This window comes from Poecilia reticulata, chromosome 13 (genome assembly GCF_904066995.2).
Source record: "Poecilia reticulata chromosome 13, P_reticulata-male-v2, whole genome shotgun sequence".
NCBI classification, from domain to species: domain Eukaryota; kingdom Metazoa; phylum Chordata; class Actinopteri; order Cyprinodontiformes; family Poeciliidae; genus Poecilia; species Poecilia reticulata.
Genome location: NC_088842.1, coordinates 21,072,822 through 21,092,899, shown reverse-complemented (window position 1 = coordinate 21,092,899; position 20,078 = coordinate 21,072,822). Strand labels below are relative to the sequence as shown.

The window sequence follows — 20,078 nt, the reverse complement described above, 5'->3', positions numbered from 1 at the left end:
ACAGTTACTTTTTTGTAATTTAGAAAACTAACCTGTAATAATAACAGCTCGCTTTCGAAGTTAACTTGAAGAAAAGTTAAAACAGAAATCTGATTTTTTTTTTCAATTTAATAAAAAGAGGCAGGCTCACAAATACACTTATTAAAAATGTCTATGATCCAGCTTTTAGTTGTATCATAGACTGAAGATGTGTATTCATCTTCAGTCAGTTTAATAGATGAACTCTCACGTTGCCCCATACTGTCGACCTTTGAGTTTGAGAATTTGGGAAATGTTGCCTGAAGTGGTGGTGGTGGGCCATTATTTAACAGTTTGTATGTGTTAAATTACGGGGGAAACAACTGTTAAATTATGGAAAGATTCTGCTGGAAATGCCGTAAAAAAACAGAAAATGTATTGGCAGAAAATTACCAGGGCATTTCCCGGTTTTTTATGGAAAAATTTGAAATAAAATACTGTTAAATTACGAGAAACTTCTGACGGAAATTCTGGAAAAAAAAAAAGAAAAAAAAACTGAAAATATCCTGGCAGAGTTACCAGGATATTTTCTGTATTTTTTCTCTCAGAATTTCCATCAAAATATTTTCCTAAGTTTTTTTATGTCAAATTTACCAATATTTTGTTAACTCAAAAGTGAAATTCTCTGTCTTTTTACTCTGTCTTTTGTGATATATTCATTCACAATCTTTTTTTAAAAAACCTTTGGCATTTCCAAATACTTTTGTCTTCCAAACCATTGAAGTCTGTATTCTATACCATATATTAATTATAGTGTAAAATATATTAAAAGTTAATGTATTTAATATATTCTTAACATAATTTTGAAATAAAACTAAATTCTAAGTCCACAGGAAATGTAGTTGTAGAACACAAAACACTTAGTTTGAAAGTAGCTCATGCAAAGTGATATTAACCCAATATTTGCTGGAAAGTGCAACGTCTCGCCTTTCAGAAACTGTTGGAATTTTTTTAGATAGCGCTACGTGTACTGCAAATTTAGATGTGTTGCCGCCGACACGTTCCGGTCTAGAAGGGTTTTAAGCCCGGAGACTACAGTTTGGTTGAGGTGGACCGTTTGGTCAAAAGCCGGAAATCCGGCCCCGGCCGGAGCTCTTTAAGCCTGGCTTTTAGCCACAGGAAACATGCCATTTGTTTAATAGTGGTACTGCTGCCCTGTGGGCACAATTACAGCAACTTTAAAGAAGTTCCTAAAATATCCATACCGAGATTTTGTTTTCCTGTTCTTCTGTCAGTCTCTATACGTAATGTACAAGAAAGCAAATCCACAACTGAGCGACGTGCAGAGATCACAGTATCAAAGATGGCATGACCTTCCATGACAAAGCAAAACCAACAAAGAATGTCACTCTTCCAAGATTTCTACTGTTGATAAAGAGTATCCCGGCAGGCAAGAATTCCCCCACATCGAAAACAATAGTCATTTATTATAAAACACCAACTTCATGAGAACTCTGCAAGTATCCTTCAGTTCCCTTTAATGCTGTAACTCAGAAAGACAATTAAATCTTTCTGTGTCCGACTGAAATGAAATGAGCTGACAATCAATAGGGAGTGAGTGAGGATCATCCTTCATGCTCAACCATTGGGAAATAAAAAAAGAGACAAATGCTTCAATAAATCTTGAAATAAATTAAAAAAAATCTGGGGATAGATAAGTAATTTGTAAAACTGGGATCAACAAAATAAGTTCCCATTAAAAGTATTTTATAATATTAATTTATGTTTTTGATTTAATGGGACATACATTTATTTGAAATATATGTATTTATATACATTTATAAATATATGTAATAAGTATATTATTAAACCACTTAAATATACTTAATAAGCATAATATTAAATACGTTATTTAATTTGAATGAACTGGTTCTCCATACAAATAAGCTTGATGCTATAAATGATTATTTAAAAGTTTGAGATTAATAAAACCTTCCTACACTGCAAAAAGTCCCCTTTCAAAAACAAGAAAAAAAAGTACAAAAATAGGGTATAATTTTCTTAAAATAAGAAAAATTATCTGCCAACAGAACAAGAAAATTTATCTTGTCAAGATTTTCTAAAACAAGAAAAAATATCTTACCAAGATAAACCTACAATATCTTAAAATTAGTGTATTTTTACTTAAAACAAGCCAATTTTACTTATACGAGTAAGATATATTATCTTATTTTAAGAAAAATTATCTCAAGTAAAGAAAATGTTACTTGACACTGAATTTCTTAAAATAGCGTAAAATTTTCTTATTTTAAGAAAAATGTTCTATGTATTAAGAAAATAAATCTCATATATTCTATTTGTATTAGTAAAATTGGCTTGTTTTAAGTACAAATACACTAATTTTAAGATATTTGTAGGTTTATCTTGGTTAGATATTTTTTCTTGTTTTGGAAAATCTTGACAAGATAAATTTTCTTGTTCTGTTGGCAGATAATTCTTATTTTAAGAAAATTATACCCTATTTTTGTACTTTTTTTTTCTTGTTTTTGAAAGGGGACTTTTTGCAGTGTATACCCAAATCTAGTTTATTTTTATTGTTGCATAGGATTAAAATATATATTTTATCATAGCCTTACTCAAGGTTCTTATGCTAAGACAAAAATCCAAAAATTGATCCTGTGAATACTGGAACAAGAGATGTTATTGGCTTGCTGAAATGAAGACATAAGTTCAATTACTTTTAACATCTTTATTACGTTTAAGTTTCACATAAACACAATAAAACATGACTACTGGTCAGAATTTAAAGTCTGGATGGGCATCTGATTCTGAAACAATCCTGTAAAATGACAGAACAATGAAGATCTGACACATCTGCTGCACTAAGAGTCAAGCAAACCAAATTGTCCAAAGCAAAAAAAATCTTGGGATTAGATGTCAACAATAGGAGCTTCCCCCGCAATGAACTTCTTCCAATAAGCCATAGCCTTTTATATGTGGAAGTCTTGCCTCAGTTACGGACGGCGTTCTCAAGACGTCTGTCAGCAGCACAGAGAGGAGTGGCCACACACACGGATGCTGAAAGGTGTAGTAGCTATGATGTCCTCCTTTCAGAAGATCAGGGCAGGCATGGTTCCAATGGCCAGTAGAAAGTTGGTTTCAGGATCACCACAGAGCTGAAAAGTGATCTTGTTTGAAGTTGTTGGGTCATCTGCTAATTGGAGCACAGACAGAAAAACAATCACAAAACAAACCACGTTTTAGGGACTAATCAGTGTAATGATGAATCAGTATCATAAATTCTTACCTCAAGAATGTGAAGGATGCCGTCACTTGCAATTCCCAAAGTTTCTTGTAGATGGTGCAATACGTGATTGGAGATGTGTCTGGCATAGGCTTCACCATGGCAACAGTTTGGTTTACTTGAAAAATAAAATAAGTCTTATTTAGTTTATGTGCTCAATTACAATATTACATGAATTCAAGATGGCAAGAAAGTTATTTTAATTAAATCAAACTAGGACTACTTAAATTCACAAATCAAAAATAGTGTTTAAAATATCCTGGTAACAGTGTGGAATATCTAACCTAGGCTTTTAGACTCATTGCATTTAAGTTTTTAAATTACAGCACATCAAACACCCTCAGTTAGTGAAATACTAGGCGGAATTGCCCTTTAACCATTTCCCGAATCAGAAGCTACGAATGAGAAGCCACCTTAGCTATGTTAAAAAACGGAAGCTACCAAGAACTCGTGTCGATATTTTTAAGCCACAGCTATTGTGGTTAATAACTGTTCAAAGCTCATATTCACAAGAGCGGCTCTTTAACCGCGGATGAAAATTGGCATATCACGACATGCTAACTAGCTTCAGTTAGCTTATCTTAGAAAGACAGACAACTTTAAACTTACCTCTCAGTACAGCAGCTGTAGGGTCTATACACGTAAAAAAGTCCTCCATCTTCATTCATGTCCAACCGAGATTAGAGAATTTGCCAAAAGAAAATCTTATAAAAGTACAGTAGATAAAAGCTTAGTTAGGCTTTTACAACTGAATTGACCGTTAATCAGGGCAGTTAAATGATCTCTGGCGTTGCCGTTAGTGATGTGCGGATTGATACTGAAATATCGATTCTTCCGATACCAGAACTTAATTCTTTAAAATCTATTGTCAGATCCAAGGATCAATACTTTCAACACTTTAGTAATTTGAGATAATGTAGATTAACAAGAGCAAGTTAGAAAGTAACTAAATTATTGAGATCTTGCCGAAATGAAACGTTGTTAATGGGAACTACTTTTTCTTCCGCCTGGTGAGTATGTAATGTGTAAGGACGTAATGCCCAAGCGCAGCGTGCTGCTGACTCTCACTCACTCAGAAATGGACATGTTGACAGATTATTAAAAAAGTGACATGGAGCCATTTCAGCTGTCATTTTATAGTAGTTTTAATAATTAAACAAGGATGTGTTTAGTAGGGTTATTACTTTACTAATTTTCTTTTTTTAGTTTGCAACTCCATTTTCATATGTTTTGTATATTTCTGCTGAATTAAAATAGCTTATAGTAAACGAGATTGTTCTCAATGTACTTCTGAGTTTAAAATGAGTGCATCAGAGTACATTGTGTTCTTTTTATGAAGCCAAGATATGGATTACATTTATTTTTTATTTAATTAAGAAACAAATTAATTGTCTTTTGCACAAAGTATGGGATCTGTATTGCCAATACCACCTTAAATTTTACTCGGTATTGGATCGGAAAGAAAATCTGTTGTATCGAACATTAATACTATCTCACTGACATTTTGGGCGCTTTCCCATGTGGATTGTATGATGTCATAAAAGGGGTTACAAACATGATGAATAAAATATTGTTCAAACTAATATTAGTAACTTATAAAGTAAGAATTTGAAATATAAACCAAAAGTTAAAATATTTATCATGACATTGAGCTAATCAATATTGTTGATTCTAATCTCATTGTGTGGAATACCAGCCATTTCAAATCACACATCAATAGAAATTTCATGACATGTCAGTAAGAGGTCCCACATCTTGCATCAAGAAGATCAAATTAAGAAGGTCCTTAGCTGATGGAAACATGCCAAGAATTATCTTGATATATAAACTGATATTGTTTCTGAAATTGTTGTGTTAAATGTCAATCGTTTAAATATTAAATTATAATTTCCAGTACACTCTGCCAACTTATACAAGAATATAAGTTCATGGGTTTTTTTTTATTTTTCATTGACAATAACACAAAGGATTCCATTTGGACATAGTCTGTTTTAATTATCTGAATACATTTAATTAAGTATGTGATTTCGCTTTCTGTGCTTGAAATAAGAAATTTTTACTTATATAAAATAAGTTCTAGACTTGAAGTTTGATTGGTAAATATTGATATTCTAGATTCTAGCACATATTTACTCATAATAAGTAATATTTTCTTAACATTAAGCTTTTATATCTTACTGAGATAATTAAGTACAAAAACACTTAAAATAAGAAAAATATTCTTACATAAATCCCTCTTGGTGAGAAAAATTATCTTGTCAGAAAGAAAACAAGAAAAATCTCCTTAATTTAAGATATTTAATCTTACTAAGATTTCAGTTTTTGCAGTGTAATGTTTTAGATTCAGAATTAAACACGCTACTTAATGCCTTACCTCAGAAGACAAACACGAATGCCCTAATATATAAAATAGTCAAACCCAGACTAGATTATTCTGCTCTAATGAAAGATTATTTTAGGTTGTGGTTTAAAAAAAAAAAATTATTTCTTGTGAAATGGCAAGGACAGAAACTTCCAAAATTGGTAGTACCTGCTTGACAAAGTAATTAATATACCAACTAGTGCATCCACAAAATAAAAGATTAAGAATTTTTTCTAACTTATTTGATATATACATTTTGAACAGTATTAAGTCAACATTATCACAATGATTGAATTTCCCATTTTATTTCCAATCTTATAATTTCTTTAATTTTAATTTCATACTTCATGCACATTTATTGCACAGTCCTTTGAGGTGATCAAAGTCTTCTTTATGTTTTAGGCTTATATATCATTTTAATATATAAGCCCTCTACTCGTCTCCTTAGAACCACAAGAGCTGTGGTTCCAATTGGGCCGGTCAAGCGGGGCTGCTTAGGATCAGCAGCTGATTGGTTTAGAGCAGTGGTTAGGGTAGTTTCATATGTTTCAGTTTCATATGCGCATTCACTGAACTCTTCTGTAAGTGATAAATAAAATATTATTCCCCCCATATTCAAGACATATTCACTAAGTCTTCTTAAAAGGTATCATCTCTGAGAACAGTTCTTCAAAATTTAGTCAATGTTTTCAGCACAGTTGAGGTGACTGTCTAGGAACGACCCAAGGTATTTAAAATTTGCCAGTTTCAACAGGTTGGCCATCGAGAGAAACTGGAACCACTTTAAGGTCTTGTTTAGATCAGTTAATTAGCTCTACATTCTTAAGAGAATGAAAAATTAATAATAAATGAAGACTTTGCGGTATTCTGATTTAGTAATGTAATTATATTAGTTGTGTTACCACCCCCACGCCACTAGAGGCAGTACCAACCCCGAAAAGATGCGACTATAAGGAGCAGATTTAGAACTACACCGAAAGCTACAGAATTTGGTAAAAACTGAGCTTTGCTGAAGTAATTAAAGACTCAAGTTCAAATCCATGCTGAGAATGGAACTCCTTCAATCAGTGCTCCTCCACAGCACTGATTGGCTAAGCAATGTAACGTGATCCTCTGCAGCAAGCGATAGCAAAGCGGGGCGCGTCATCACGACTTTACACAAGTGTGTCTTTACCTCCGCGGCAGAGGCTTCGCCGAACCCCTGAGACCGACTCATCGAACCTCTGGGGTCGAACGAACCCAGGTTAAGAACCACTGGTTTAGAGTCAGCCGTTGATCGGTTCTAGCTGGCTCTCACTAAACTGTTTAGAATCAGCAGCTGATTGGTTTAGAGTCAGCCGTTGGTTGTTTTGCAGTCAGCGGTTGATCGGTTCTAGGTGGCTCTGACTAAACTGTTCTTACTGCATTTTGTAAAGAGTGCTCTTTTTAATATTTTTATTTTTAATTTGAGATGAATTCCTCTCAATATTCTGCTGTTACCTGGTCCCATGATGAGGTAATTATTTTCCTCCGCTTACTCGCTGATGAACGAGTACAGAATGAGCTACATCGGTCAACGAGGAATGAGAAAGTTTTCCGCCGCATCTCTGAGGAAAAGGCTTCGGCCGCTACATCGAAACCATTGCTCAGTTTAAAAAATAATGACGTCAGGTACAGCTTCGATAGCGCCCTCAGTTGTATATAAAAACACAACAGGGCTGCAGTGCGGGTGGAACCGGACCGAAGCGTGCGAAAACGGCTTTATAGTCTATGCCTTGTGATGAAATTGAGTGCTCAGCTTTATTTTTCAGTGTGCAAGGAGTCTTTATTAACCTGGAATCTGTCTAGGTTATTTGTAAAATCAGACTCCTATCTCGAATGTTTCCAGGCCATTCAGTGGCCCATTTCTGCCTAGTACTGCAGCCCTGTTGGGATCAATCACCGTCATTTTTAAAGGTGTTCTTGAAATATCGATACTTAAGTATATGATTTTGTCTTGCTGTTCTCATGCCAGCGTCTGCGTAGTGACAAGTTACCAAACGACTGAGTGACATGATCAGCAGTTCTGTTATTTTATCACAGAGCAGAATCAAAGACAGCCAGGCTTCATTGCAAAAACAAAACAAATATATATTACAGTCCAAGGATTTCAACTTGTCCTTGAAACCAAGACAGGTTTTCTTGGCAGACAAGAATACTCACCAGGAAAACAATAGTAGCTTTACTGCAGCGCACTGAACAGGTGCCATATATTTAATAATAGCAGATACTGAGGAATAGCACATTAAAAGTTAAAACTTTAAAATGAGGAAGATAATTTCTCTGAGAATTTGACATTAGAACTATTGTGATAATAATCGAAAGGATTTTACCAAGATCTTTCCAAATTCCAAATGTTTACATACCATCCATCCATCCTGGCTGGAATCAATTTTACAGGACAAGTGTCGCATATTCAAGGGTCTAAATGAGATCTTGTGACACAAAATCTCATGAAAATAAGTTATCACAACATTTCTAATCAAATATAAATCCTAATTTATTTATCTTAAAATGGTTTCCAAGTATGTGGAGTACATTTTTATTAACCCAGTTTAGTCCATTTTTGCTTTTGGCCTTTTTGGTCGAAATGATAAATCAGTTGTAGTAATGTATACCATTTGTTAGCTCTGCAAAACTTTCTATTTTTCTTACATTTTCTGGTGTTATAATGTTAAACATAATGATTGTGATTCAAACTATTTTTTGAGATACGTTAAATCAGCTTGAGCTGAGTGCTCAAGTTCATTTTAGAGTAAAAAGAGTCTTTGTTAGCCTAGAATCTGCTGACCTTCCTTCTTAAAGCAGACCCCTGCTCCCGTCTTGTGATCTTTTACTCCAACTTTGAGGAAGTTCCAAAAATATTGAATGTAAGGTATATAATTTTCTTTTCCTAATGCTCAAGCAAGCCTCTGCATTGAGTGTGAGTGACCAAACACATGACTCAGTGACACATTGAGCAATTGTTATTTTATCGAAGTATCAAGGATGACCAAGCTTTATTGCGAAAACAAAAACGAAAAATGCCACTCTTCAAGACATCTATAGCTGATAGTTATGCGGGAAGATAAGAAAACATCTATGCAATTCTACAGTAATTCTTGGCAGGACACTGCATCTTCATTTGAAATCTACAGGAGTAATATATTTACTGCTGCACAGGGGCGCCGCCAGGAATTGTGGGCCCCCTGACAAAAAATTTGATTGGGGCCCCCCTGCGCAGCTGCCGTTACAATTTTTTGAGTCTATTTGACCCATAAAAAGCGTCACAATTTTAAAGCCTTGCATCTGTCTTGCTTTCTTATCAATATCAATACTGATAATTAGCACAATATTTACTGCTCATAAATTTAACATCTAACAGCCCACATCCAGTATGCAAGTAAGTTCTTTAATTTTTTCTATTAGTTTTAGATACTGAAATGTCTCTCCCCATGAGCAACAGTCAAAAGTAACGTGCAACTACACATAAAGCAATCCAGGCTTCTCAAAAATGTTAGTAGTTGCATTTTATTCAAGCATAACTTTAATAAAAATGTTTTCTCCATATTTGTTAAAGTTGTCACCATGTTGTAGTAGTTTGTTATGAGGCAGATAATCTGGGAAAACAATCAATCTCCTCCATCTCCTTCCTGAATTACTATTACTGGTTAAAGTAATGCACAGACCAAAACAACCAATCAGAACTAGTAGGGCGCTCTTAGCGCTGTCAATTAGCCTCATTCCCTCACTGCTAAATGTGCTAATGGTGGACAAACAACTTATCATTACAAGAAACCGTTTATCTGCCATCATTGGTAGCTATGCTAACTAAACTGAGCATTCACAGTCTGAATCTGCACAACTGTCCACTTAGGAAGCAACACTGATTAACAACGGGGACCCTCGTCGGGTCAATCAGTGTTGCTTCTAAGTGGACAGTTTGATTTCACAGAAGTTTGATTTACTTGGAATAATATTGTGTTGTTTAAGTGTTCCCTTTATTTTTTTGAGCAGTATATATATATTATGCGTTTTGTCATAGTACCCCCAAGAATTTAAAACTACTTTCACTTTGGTTTGCGACGCGATAAAAGCTAGTAGCTCTTGCATTGTTACAGAATGGAGCTGTATTTCCTCCCTCAGCCCACTGGCAGCAATGTTGACACCTTGAGATGCCATGAGACCTAAATTCTGAACATCATGGCATGGAGTGCATCCCAGTTTTCAATGTCTGGCATATAACCATTCATTTTAGCTTTTAAACTGGTTATATTGATCCTGTGTCCAGAGGGATAATCAGTAGCCTAGCATCATGACCTGTTTGTTCTGAAGATCCTGCAGCTTCTTTCTGACATGGCGCCTCCTCATCCTGACTCTCATAATGACAGGAGTGCTTAAGTGCTTTTAACTTAACTTGTTTCTGTTAAGTTAAAAGCACATCTTCTGAAGTCATAGTCCATTCCCGAGTCATAGTCCGGTTCCGTGTCAGAGTCCAGTGTCAAGTCACAGTGAGAGGGTCCTAGAATCTGACCGTCGTCTGAATTGTCTCCACCGCAGATGGCATGTTGAATCCACCTCCAGCCCTTTTTAAGAAGGTTTCTCTTCTAATGTACTTCTCTGGGACGTTCAAGGGTTCTCTTGAAACTTTCTATTGTGGATAACTATTTGGTTGTCACTCTTCGTAATCTTTAACAGGAATTCTTTAACTGTATTGCCATTTCCACACAGCAGTTGAAAAATGTCTTGGCAGAGTTTTTCTTCCATGTCGTCGAAAAAGACAAAAACTATGCCCCTTAGTTCTGCCCAAAGTTTAGGAGCAAGCTTCTTCTGGACAAGTATGGTGTGCTTCATTTTGTTGGCAGCATATCTAGATCGAAGACTGGACTTATAAATTAATCGCCAAAGAATCTTTTCCACCAGATCTCTTCTTTCCTCTTCGGTTCCACGTTTTAAACTCATCTGTGTTCTGTCCCTCAAAAATCATTCAGCGTCCATTCCCGAGTCAGAGTCCGGTTCCAAGTCAGCGTCCATTCCTGAATCATAGTGAGAGGGTCCTAGAATCTGACCGTCGTCTGCATTGTCTCCACAGCAGATGGCATGTTGAATCAACCTCCAGCCCTTTTTAAGATGGTTTCTATTTAGATGTACTTTTCTGGGACGTGAAAGGGTTCTCTTGAAACTTTCTATTATCTTGTGGATAACTATTCGGTTGTCACTCTTCATAATCTTTAACAGGAATTATTTAACTGTATTGCCATTTCCACACAGCAGTTGAAGTCTTGGCAGCGTTTTTCTTCCATGTCGTCAAAAAAGACAAAATCTATGCCCTTTGGTTCTTCCCAAAGTTTAGGAGCAAGCTTCTTCTACGGTGTGCTTAATTTTGTTGGCAGAAAATCCAGGGGTGAAAGTAGGGGGTACGGCAGGGTACTGCGTACCCCTAAAAGATTTAGCGGGGGTACGCAGTACCTGCAAGAGAGTGTTGCGGCTGTCTGCTGTAAAAAAATCAGTGGGTTTACTGCACAGCCGTGAGTGCACCCACTAATCTAATCAGCCGTGACTGATTAGTTTTTCAAGAACAATCCAAAACATGACTTAATCCGTTAATAAATAGCTTTCCCCCTCTCCCCCATTTCATATTGTTTCTGAACTGTTCTTTGTTAGAGCAGGGGTGCGATACGTCGATCGCGGAAGGCTTTGAGTCGATCTCGGCATTGGGTGACAAACTGAATGCCGCCAGGACGCTGAGACCAGCACGTCCTCCTCTGACTCCTTATCAAAACTTTCATAATTTTATTAAAGAACAACAACAACAAAAAGTCAACAAAACATTTTCTAATTAATGACCCAACAAAAGTAATAATCTTAGTGATTATTGTTTCAACAAGGTGTTGAAACAATAACCGTTTCGGTTCCATTATCAAAATAACTAGCAGAGCAGGAGTTTAAAATTAACTAATCAACCAACGCTGTGTTCATGAGAGGCTTATTAATAATCACAAAATAAATATCAAGCCTGAAAACCTGATATCGTAAAGAGTATAAGCCTCACTCAGGCAGTTTTCATTTGAATACAAGTCCTCAGTAGGAAAAAAGTTCTTTCTGATCTTTCTTTTTATATCTACAAACATGTTCCTGTGAGGAAAAGGATTCGCCAGGTGATGTTTGAATCGATATTAACATCATTAACATCGATGTTCGCATGCGCATTACCACGACGTATGCTGGATTGACGAGGCATGATAGACAGACCGAACACCTGTTTGTTCATATCTCTTGGTATTCATAACCGTCATACTTTTTATAATATTCAGCTTTTTATTAATTTTTCTCCCCAGGGGGGAAACTGCTCCATCCTGTGGTGTTGGCCCTTATAAAAGGGACAATTATGAGAGAAGAAATGAGCAGAGAAGAAACCAGTGCGCCCTGACTTACTCATGTATTGTTTGTAAAGAGCAGAACACAGAAATCTCTTCATACAATTATGTGTTATTTAACAATATTTAAACATATCACTTTGAATTAATGTTATGTTACTGTGAGAAGTAAACTAATAAAGAAAAAAATAGAAATATCAAAATGATGAAGAACAGTACATTACTTCTACTTCTTCATAAAAATCACAATTGTTCTCATTTAAACAAATCAAACTGCTAGATGCCGAACAGAATATATCGCTAACGGCTGCCATTAGGAACAGAGCTAAGTAGCTAGCCAAACACTCTTCGCACATCACATTAAAGCAAGACAAGATAACTAATACGCGACGCAAAACAAACTAAATGCATTCAAACTCGCACACACATGGCTGGCATTCATCCATATCATTCTCCAAAGATTAATCTAATTTCTTACCTTATAAAAGGGACAATTACAAGAGAAGAAATGAGCAGAGACGAAACCAGTGCGCCTTTACTTACTCTTGTATTGTTTGTAAAGAGGGCACGAGTCCCCCTGGTGGACTTTTTTGATTATGGCGCCAATGCACCGCTCTTTCAGACAAAGGACTTAACTATATTTCTTGCACACACGAAATCAAACTAAATTAAGATAATCAAACAATTGGGTCTAATATTAACAAGGTCAAATGAATATGATACTCTGCAGTAGTGGCAGATTTGAGAATTACAATATAAAATGTCCGTTGTGTGTCACAGAGAATGTTTTAGGTCCTGCTTATGAATGGCAATCCATCATCCAGTTTCAGGGCTGTCATGGCAGTGGCCATTTTGAAGTTGGGCAGTTTAACAGTTTTTATGCTGTTTAACACCTTGGAATACTTTGAGCTTTTGCTTTTTTCGTGCTGCATGTGGCATGTTTTTTGTAGTCTCCGTGCTAACGATGCCTCCAAACAAATGAAAGGTAAGGTATGGACAGGGGCGCTGTCAGAAATCTTGGTCCCCCTGACAAAAAATTTGATTGGGCCCCCCTGCGCAGGTGCTGTTACAATTTTCTGAGCCTATTTGACCCATAAAAAGCGTCACAATTTTAAAGGCTTGCTTTCTTTGGTTCCATACTGATAATTAGCACAATATTTACTGCTCATGAATTTAACATCCAACAGTCCACATCCAATATGCAGGTAGGTTGTTTAATTTTTTTTCTATTAGTTTTAGATACTGAAATCTATTTCCCCATGAGCAACAGTCAAAAGCAACATGCAACTACACATAAAGCAATCCAGGCTTCTCAAAAATGCTAGTAGTTGCATTTTATTCAAGCTGCAGTACATAACTTTAATAAAAAATATGTTTTCTCCATATTTGTTAAAGTTGCCACCATGTTGTTTGTTATGAGACAGATAATCTGTGAAAAAAATCAATCTCCTCCATCTCCTTCCTGAATTACTATTACTGGTTAAAGTAATGCACCGACCAAAACAACCAATCAGAGCTAGTAGGACGCTCTTAGCGCTGTCAATTAGCCTCATTCCCTCACTGCTAAATGTGCTAATGGTGGACAAACAACTTATCATTACAAGAAACCTTTGGTAGCTATGCTAACTAAACTGAGCATTCACAGTTTGAATATGCACAGCTAAGTGCTATGCTAACTGCAGCACGGCACAAATCGAGGAGGAAGAAGGATGAGCAGCACCACATGAGATTGTGATTGACAGCACTAAAACTCTCCTGCCACTGACTGGTTGTTTCAAGCACTGGGAGAAAGCAGAGGAAATAGATTTTTCACAGATTATCTCTCATACCATACTGTCACAACATAATGACCGTTTTGAAAATTATGTGAAAAAAAATATTTTTATAAAAGTTACATACTGCAGCTTTAATTTCACTCAGGAGAGGATGGGTCAGGAGGGATGTGGTAAAAGGTACAAGGGACAAGTTAAATATATGTATATGTTGGTCATTTTTTTCCTTAAATCACTAAATGCTAGTGAAAATGAGGCAAACACTAGTCTGTGGCTAAGATAATTATGCTAAATGGTTGATAATCTACCCTCTACCCTCCTCTCTTGGAAAAAAAATTGGGTCATAAATTAACACTCTTGCCTTTTTCTCTCTCTATTTTGTTTTTGAAAATCTGATTTTATAACTTTTCTTAGCAGCATAGTAACTGCCACAGTCGCCGCTGTATTCAGCTGCAGTGTCTATTGACTGTAGCTGCATACGTCACTTTTGAACGCTCCAAGCAGGAACTAAGCATTTCTTGCAGATCCACGGGGGTTCAGGGCAAAAACGGATGTGTGTTTTTTGGTCTGGGAGGGGCAACATTAAAATTTTTTATTGTACATATTGTATTTTTGTACAATAAAATTGTATTTTTCTTTGAAAACACAATATGATTAATTTTGTATTTGACAGGACCCTGATTTTTTTTATTTTATGTCTATGAACAAAATATAAATAATTGAATTGTGGAGGGCCCCCTGCTGGTCATGGCCCCTAGAATCGTCATCACTTTTCACCCCTTTACAGCGCCCCTGCTGCTGCATCTCAGAACGACAATAAAATCCATCACTGCATGAATTCAGAGGAGCTAGTTAATAGTCAGTCTATGAAGATTCTTCATGTTCAACTTGAGGTTATTCCATAATGCAACAGAATTAAAGAAATAAAGGTTAAAAAAAAATTCCACATTTCTCATGAACATCGCATTAGCAATCTGTTCTGTACATTTTTAAAACAGCATGTATCAGTTCTCTTGAAACTATCTGGCTACATTGGTGGCTTCATCCCAAACTTTGTGACAAAGACTAAAATCTCACCTGTAAAATAAGTAAGTAAACATTTCATAAGTTAGTGAAATAACAGAGAGAAATAACAATTGATTAACATGAAATCTGCGATAGTCTGAAGGCAGATGTGGATGTCATTCAAAGAATAAATCATCCCAGGAACACTGACTAAATGCAGCTCTGCTAAAACTGTATTGTGATTATATTCCATGCATGACCTCCCCAAGCTTTAATGTCTCCAACCCTTCACATCCCCAAGCCTTCACAGCTGTGCAAGCTACAGTGGGGTTCCTTTATCCTACAGGCTATTGATCTCCACTAAGGAGTGGAAACGTCACAGATACTGTGATGTATGACTGTGCTTGTATGAAGGTGCGCCTGTGGCTTTATAGATACCATAATAGGCAGTAGAGAAATGACTCTTTCTCATATGTCAAAGCTAACAGCAAAAAACACAATGTTTATTCCTTTCCTGTAGGATTATTTTACAAAGCACTGGTAATTATTTAGGTATAACACAGTGAAAATTTCTAGTTATGCTCAGGTTAGTGTAAACCAACTTAAGCAATAATTATAATTCATACAAACCTGCAAATGCTCAATAGAAAAGTAGTAATCGAAATATTTTTCTTATGCAAAAAGTTTCAGCAATAAAAGTACAAAGATTTTTATAAATGTTTGTCAAAGGACTGCAGCTGGCACAGTGGGCCCCCAGGTGTTTAGTCTGATCCCCAATGCAGCCGTTCAGAATGTAATTCCAGACTTTTAGACCTTTGCACCACATCTTCTCCCTAGCTGATAGCTTTTAAGGCATTTTTTTTTCTTCTTTCATTGAATTGTTCTGACTCTATTACCTTGCATGCTAAGAAAAAAATATTAAGGACTTCAACAGACATTAGCAGCCCATACAGCAGTGCATGTTTGTAATGTATTTAAACAAATGTTGCGATATATTTCAGGATATTTCTAGTATTATATAAATTATGTTTTCCTCATGGCAGAGAACAAGTACTCAGATGTTTGCAAAGTCTTCAGAGAACTTAAAACTGTCTGCGGATTTGATGCAACCTTTGTTGGTACAGGCCCACGATCAGTCACTAGCATTCTCTTTATCTCAGCAAAGTCGCTGCTCGTTTGAGTCTGACACCTCGGCAGCGAGCAGACACAGTCGCTGTGTCAACACTGTTCTGCCGGTGTCATCTTTCTGTGCCCCTAGGAAACTGCTCGAGTGCAACTGTTTTGCTGAACACAAGCAGAGTCAAAGGACAAATAATAATAGTAGGTGATTTGAGATGCCTATGCAGAGCAGATTATGATAGCTTAGGTTTGAATGTCAAAGGTGCCTTGTATCTGCTGCAAAGGTGAAATCAGTGTTGACTGGCTGCTTTATTAGGTGTACATTTATCAACACTGCTTATTTGACATTTTATCGTAGAACGTTAAATGTCAATCCTTTTTATGCGTTATGAGTTTCAGTGAACATGTAATGTCAGATCTGATCAAATAATGATATGTAATCTTTCGAAAGTCCTAGCCAGAACTAATATGTAATACACCAGCACATAATTAGATAGGATATTGTTGGTGATGTCATTTCTTTGGCGTTTTATGCTTTTACAGTGTTTTGGAGGAGTGGGGTGGCTGGTTGCCTCTGGGCTTGGTGGAGGGGCCAAAACCGCTGGCCAAAGCAGATGTATCCTGTCATGCTGCTAATGAAATGAAGTCATTTGTACAATATTACAAATATCTCATCAAAATTATCCAAATATAAAAGATGGAAAGACTAAATTATATATGAATATATATATATAAAACTCTCCCCAAGTTCTGTTTCTTTGGAAGGTTCAATTTCTAATACAACCATGGTAAAGAAAATCCTACAAACACACCAACGATTAAACTAATGCCCAGAAAAATGAAGAAAAGCAGATTGAAAGTCTTATGAGTCAACCTCTTTTGCCTCTGCGTTAAACTTACTGCATATTAAAACTTCTTGTTCAAAACTTCCTCCTTGGCGGAGACGTTTCTGCACTTCACTTTCGCACAAAGGCCAGCAGTACATGAGTTTGCACTTGACACCTCAGAGTGAGTTGATTTTTGCATGCTGTCTTCAAAGCTACGGCGTTTCTCCCAATGCATTCTTTCTTCAGCCATGTATCCCCACATGGCATCACTTTTCCACTGAGCTCTCTTTTAGTTCTTCTATTTTCATGGGCAGTGCACTAAAGAACAAGTATGTAATCTCACAGGTAATTGATTTAGATGTGAAAGGAACCACTAATTCTGGTGTAAAGTCTTAAAATGGTCCTTTAACAAAGAAGCAGCTGCAGCAGACTATCTGAAGAAAGCATGCACTTGTCTTTTAATTTATCTTCTGTGTTTACAGCAATTAAACAAAACTCTCATCCATGCTGCCACTGCATTTTGATCAAATCCCATAGGTTTAATTAGTGATGATCAGATTCATAATAGTATATATTTTCCTTCCGTAAGGGCGTGTAATTGGGCGATTTCGACATTGGGGAGTCTTTCATGAGAAAAATCCATGGCCTAACCTCATTAAGAAACTCAGAACTCAGTAGATCGAGGATGTTGAAGTCTGAGAGGTGCAGAACAGAGCAGAACACCTTAACACCCACTCAGGAAGCAACCCTTAATTAGCTAATGAATGTGGAAGCTCCCCCTGAATACCCCTGACCTTATGCTGAAGCATGAAAAGCCTGTTCACAGTGGGAGACATGTCATGTGCATTTGAAATCAATGTCTCGCCCTCCACACCAAAATCATATTTAATGAGGTAAGCACTGCCCCCTTTATTGTTCAGAACAACAGCAGCCAAGGGGAGGGCGATTTAAAAACTCACTAGTAGAAATCTGTCTAAATATCACTATTTAGTTACAATATGAATTATAAATGTTCTTACAAGAACTGGAGTATGTTATGTTTGGATATTATGTTAGTTTTTTTCTTTTTTTGCCATTTTCAAAACATGTTACAGTCTATACTGCTGCTTGTTTTAGTTACTGTAAAAAGGTGAATGTTTTTGAATGGAATTTGAATCTGTCATTTTACCTAAAATATGCTCAAAGGAAGGACAAATGATTTTATTCTAATTTTTAAATAAAAAAGAAACTCTTTTGTATACGCTTTCAGAATACAGAAAAAAATGTAGTGCAGGTATAAGCCTGAAAAAAAGTCCTACTTTATGATTTATTCAGCCATTTCATTATCCGACCACATAGGACTTCTCACAGAATTTGTACTGGTAACCGAGCTTTTTTTCCAACATCCCAAGGTATTCAAAAGTAAACTACAGAAGACAGAAATGTCATGGCAAACAGAACCCATTCTGACACATCAGAACACAGTTCTACACCCTTCATCCCCATAAATACACTCATTTTAAAACCAGGGGCACATCAAAAACAATTCAAATTTTAAAGACATGAAATGACTTGAGATTTCCACAAAACATGTTTTTTTATACATCTAACAAGCATAACAAGAGAGACAGCAGCTGCTTATGCTTAAACTTGCAGAGGAACACATGCATTATGTTAACCTTTTTAATGTACTCTCTATTTGTTCATTTCATCAGACGTTTATGTAAACTAACTGCCCATTGTAGCACGCAGCCCAAAGGCACATTTTTCATTTATCCTTAAATGACTCAAACTACCCTTTTATAACCACCTCAGTGTAGGGTAACCAGTGGTATTATTACTCTAGCCATCCTGTGTCGTCTCCCCAAGACGACATCTCTCCAGACTGCACTCTGATCAGAGCCAGGACACGTGGGCTCAGCATGGTCCAGCTCCAAATCCTACCGGAGCCCCTTCAGGCCAGTGAGCCAGCTGTGAGAGGCTTCAGTTTGCTACCCAGGCCGACATTGGAAGAGTGCCCTGGGTTAGCTGGACCATAAATTAGTTATGATAAGTTGAGAGGAAGCAGCAGCAGGCTATCACCCTGCAGTTATAAGCTGGGAGCAACCTGCCTGAGCGGCCATGCTCTTAAATCTTTCACCAGAGCTGAGGCGGCCAGATTTGCATATGGACTGGAGCCATCAATCAAGGCCGATGCTAATGGCTTATTTAAGTTTTCTGGAAATAAAACAGCCATGCTTTCTTAAATCAAGCATGAGAAACAGCATTTGCTGACACACTTTCTAGCTAATTTGTGTATCAAACTGCATTTAAAATTATTATACTTGCTGGTTTTGCGGGAAAAAAACAAAATCTGTTGACTCTAGGTCATCTGGCACCTTATAGGGCTACTGAATTATGTTTTAGAGATTTTATATTTACTTCTGTTTGTATTAGATTTCACCAGTGCAGCCGGTTCCAGTTGTTGAAAGCTAATATGGCTCTGCCGTATTATACAAGCTGTTTCGTCTTCTTTCGTAGGAACCCAGAGCAGTTGCTCTCCCTGGATCTGCTATTATTAGCCTCACTCAATCCAGTCCCTCGTTTCATGTGGAGATGATCAAAGTTTGAACAGACTCCAGTGACAGGTGTGAATCTATTTGATGATGCAAGCAAATCTAAACTAGACTGATGGGGACCTGTTGGTGCACCCAAACCAAACTCTAAATGACACCAATCACAGTCAACACAAGTCAAGATGCTCTCATCTGGAAGATACATGCAAAGGAAGCACGACTTTTCAAATGACTATCAAGCTGTTTAAAACTTTATGCACATTTGAAATGTGCATAAAGTTTCCTGTTTCAAACTTTGTTCAATATTTCTTAAAAAAAAGAAAAAAAAGAAGCACAGTAGAGTGTGATTACTTTGCAAAGACAAATCAGGGGGAATAAATAAAATAAATACCGTAAAATAAATATGTAAGATAAATACAAAAAAAGTTTGTTGAGAGTAGAAGTGATGGATGCTTCTGTGTATTTATACAGGTTTGTAAGTTAGGATCAAAGACAAACGACCTACTGTACGTTTGCAATGCCCATATTTTCCTTGTGCATATCTGAGTTGTTACAGTACTTGTCTAAATGCCTCTATGGCTTCAGTGTGTATGCTTTCGTTATTGTCTGCCAAGTCTATCTATGTTGGACTGCCTTTGGCTGCTTCCCAAAAACAGGATTAAGCTGGTATTAAAAAACACATGAAACTCCCCAAAGTTTTTAATTACAGTCTGAATTTAGGTTTTCAATGTTATTTAAACAATTCACTAAATTGAATAACATCATACATTCACCCATCATACATGCAGTGGCGCAACTACACATTATTCAGGTGGATGCATAG

At 36.5% G+C, this 20,078-nt stretch overlaps 1 protein-coding gene and 2 long non-coding RNA genes across 8 annotated transcripts in view; 1 reads left to right on the top strand and 2 right to left on the bottom strand.

The window, feature by feature from the left end:
- The window catches only part of LOC145554661 (uncharacterized), a 67,307-nt gene extending 54,032 nt beyond the window's left edge, over positions 1–13,275 (bottom strand). Inside the window, exon 1 of the long non-coding RNA XR_014090644.1 lies at positions 12,477–13,275. This is a non-coding gene — a long non-coding RNA (uncharacterized LOC145554661). The remainder of the gene's footprint in view (positions 1–12,476) is intronic.
- The window catches only part of LOC103474772 (galactosylgalactosylxylosylprotein 3-beta-glucuronosyltransferase 1), a 107,290-nt gene that overhangs the window by 56,962 nt on the left and 30,250 nt on the right, over positions 1–20,078 (top strand). The gene's annotated exons all lie outside the window — the stretch shown is intronic.
- On the bottom strand, positions 2,693–4,008 carry LOC145554660 (uncharacterized). 2 transcript variants are annotated; one of them, XR_014090641.1, is made up of 3 exons: positions 3,872–4,008; positions 3,266–3,380; positions 2,693–3,172 (listed from the first exon to the last, which is right to left on the bottom strand). It is a non-coding gene; the product is annotated as an uncharacterized LOC145554660 (long non-coding RNA). The 2 variants fall into 2 exon arrangements; XR_014090642.1 differs by having other exon boundaries at positions 2,693–3,169.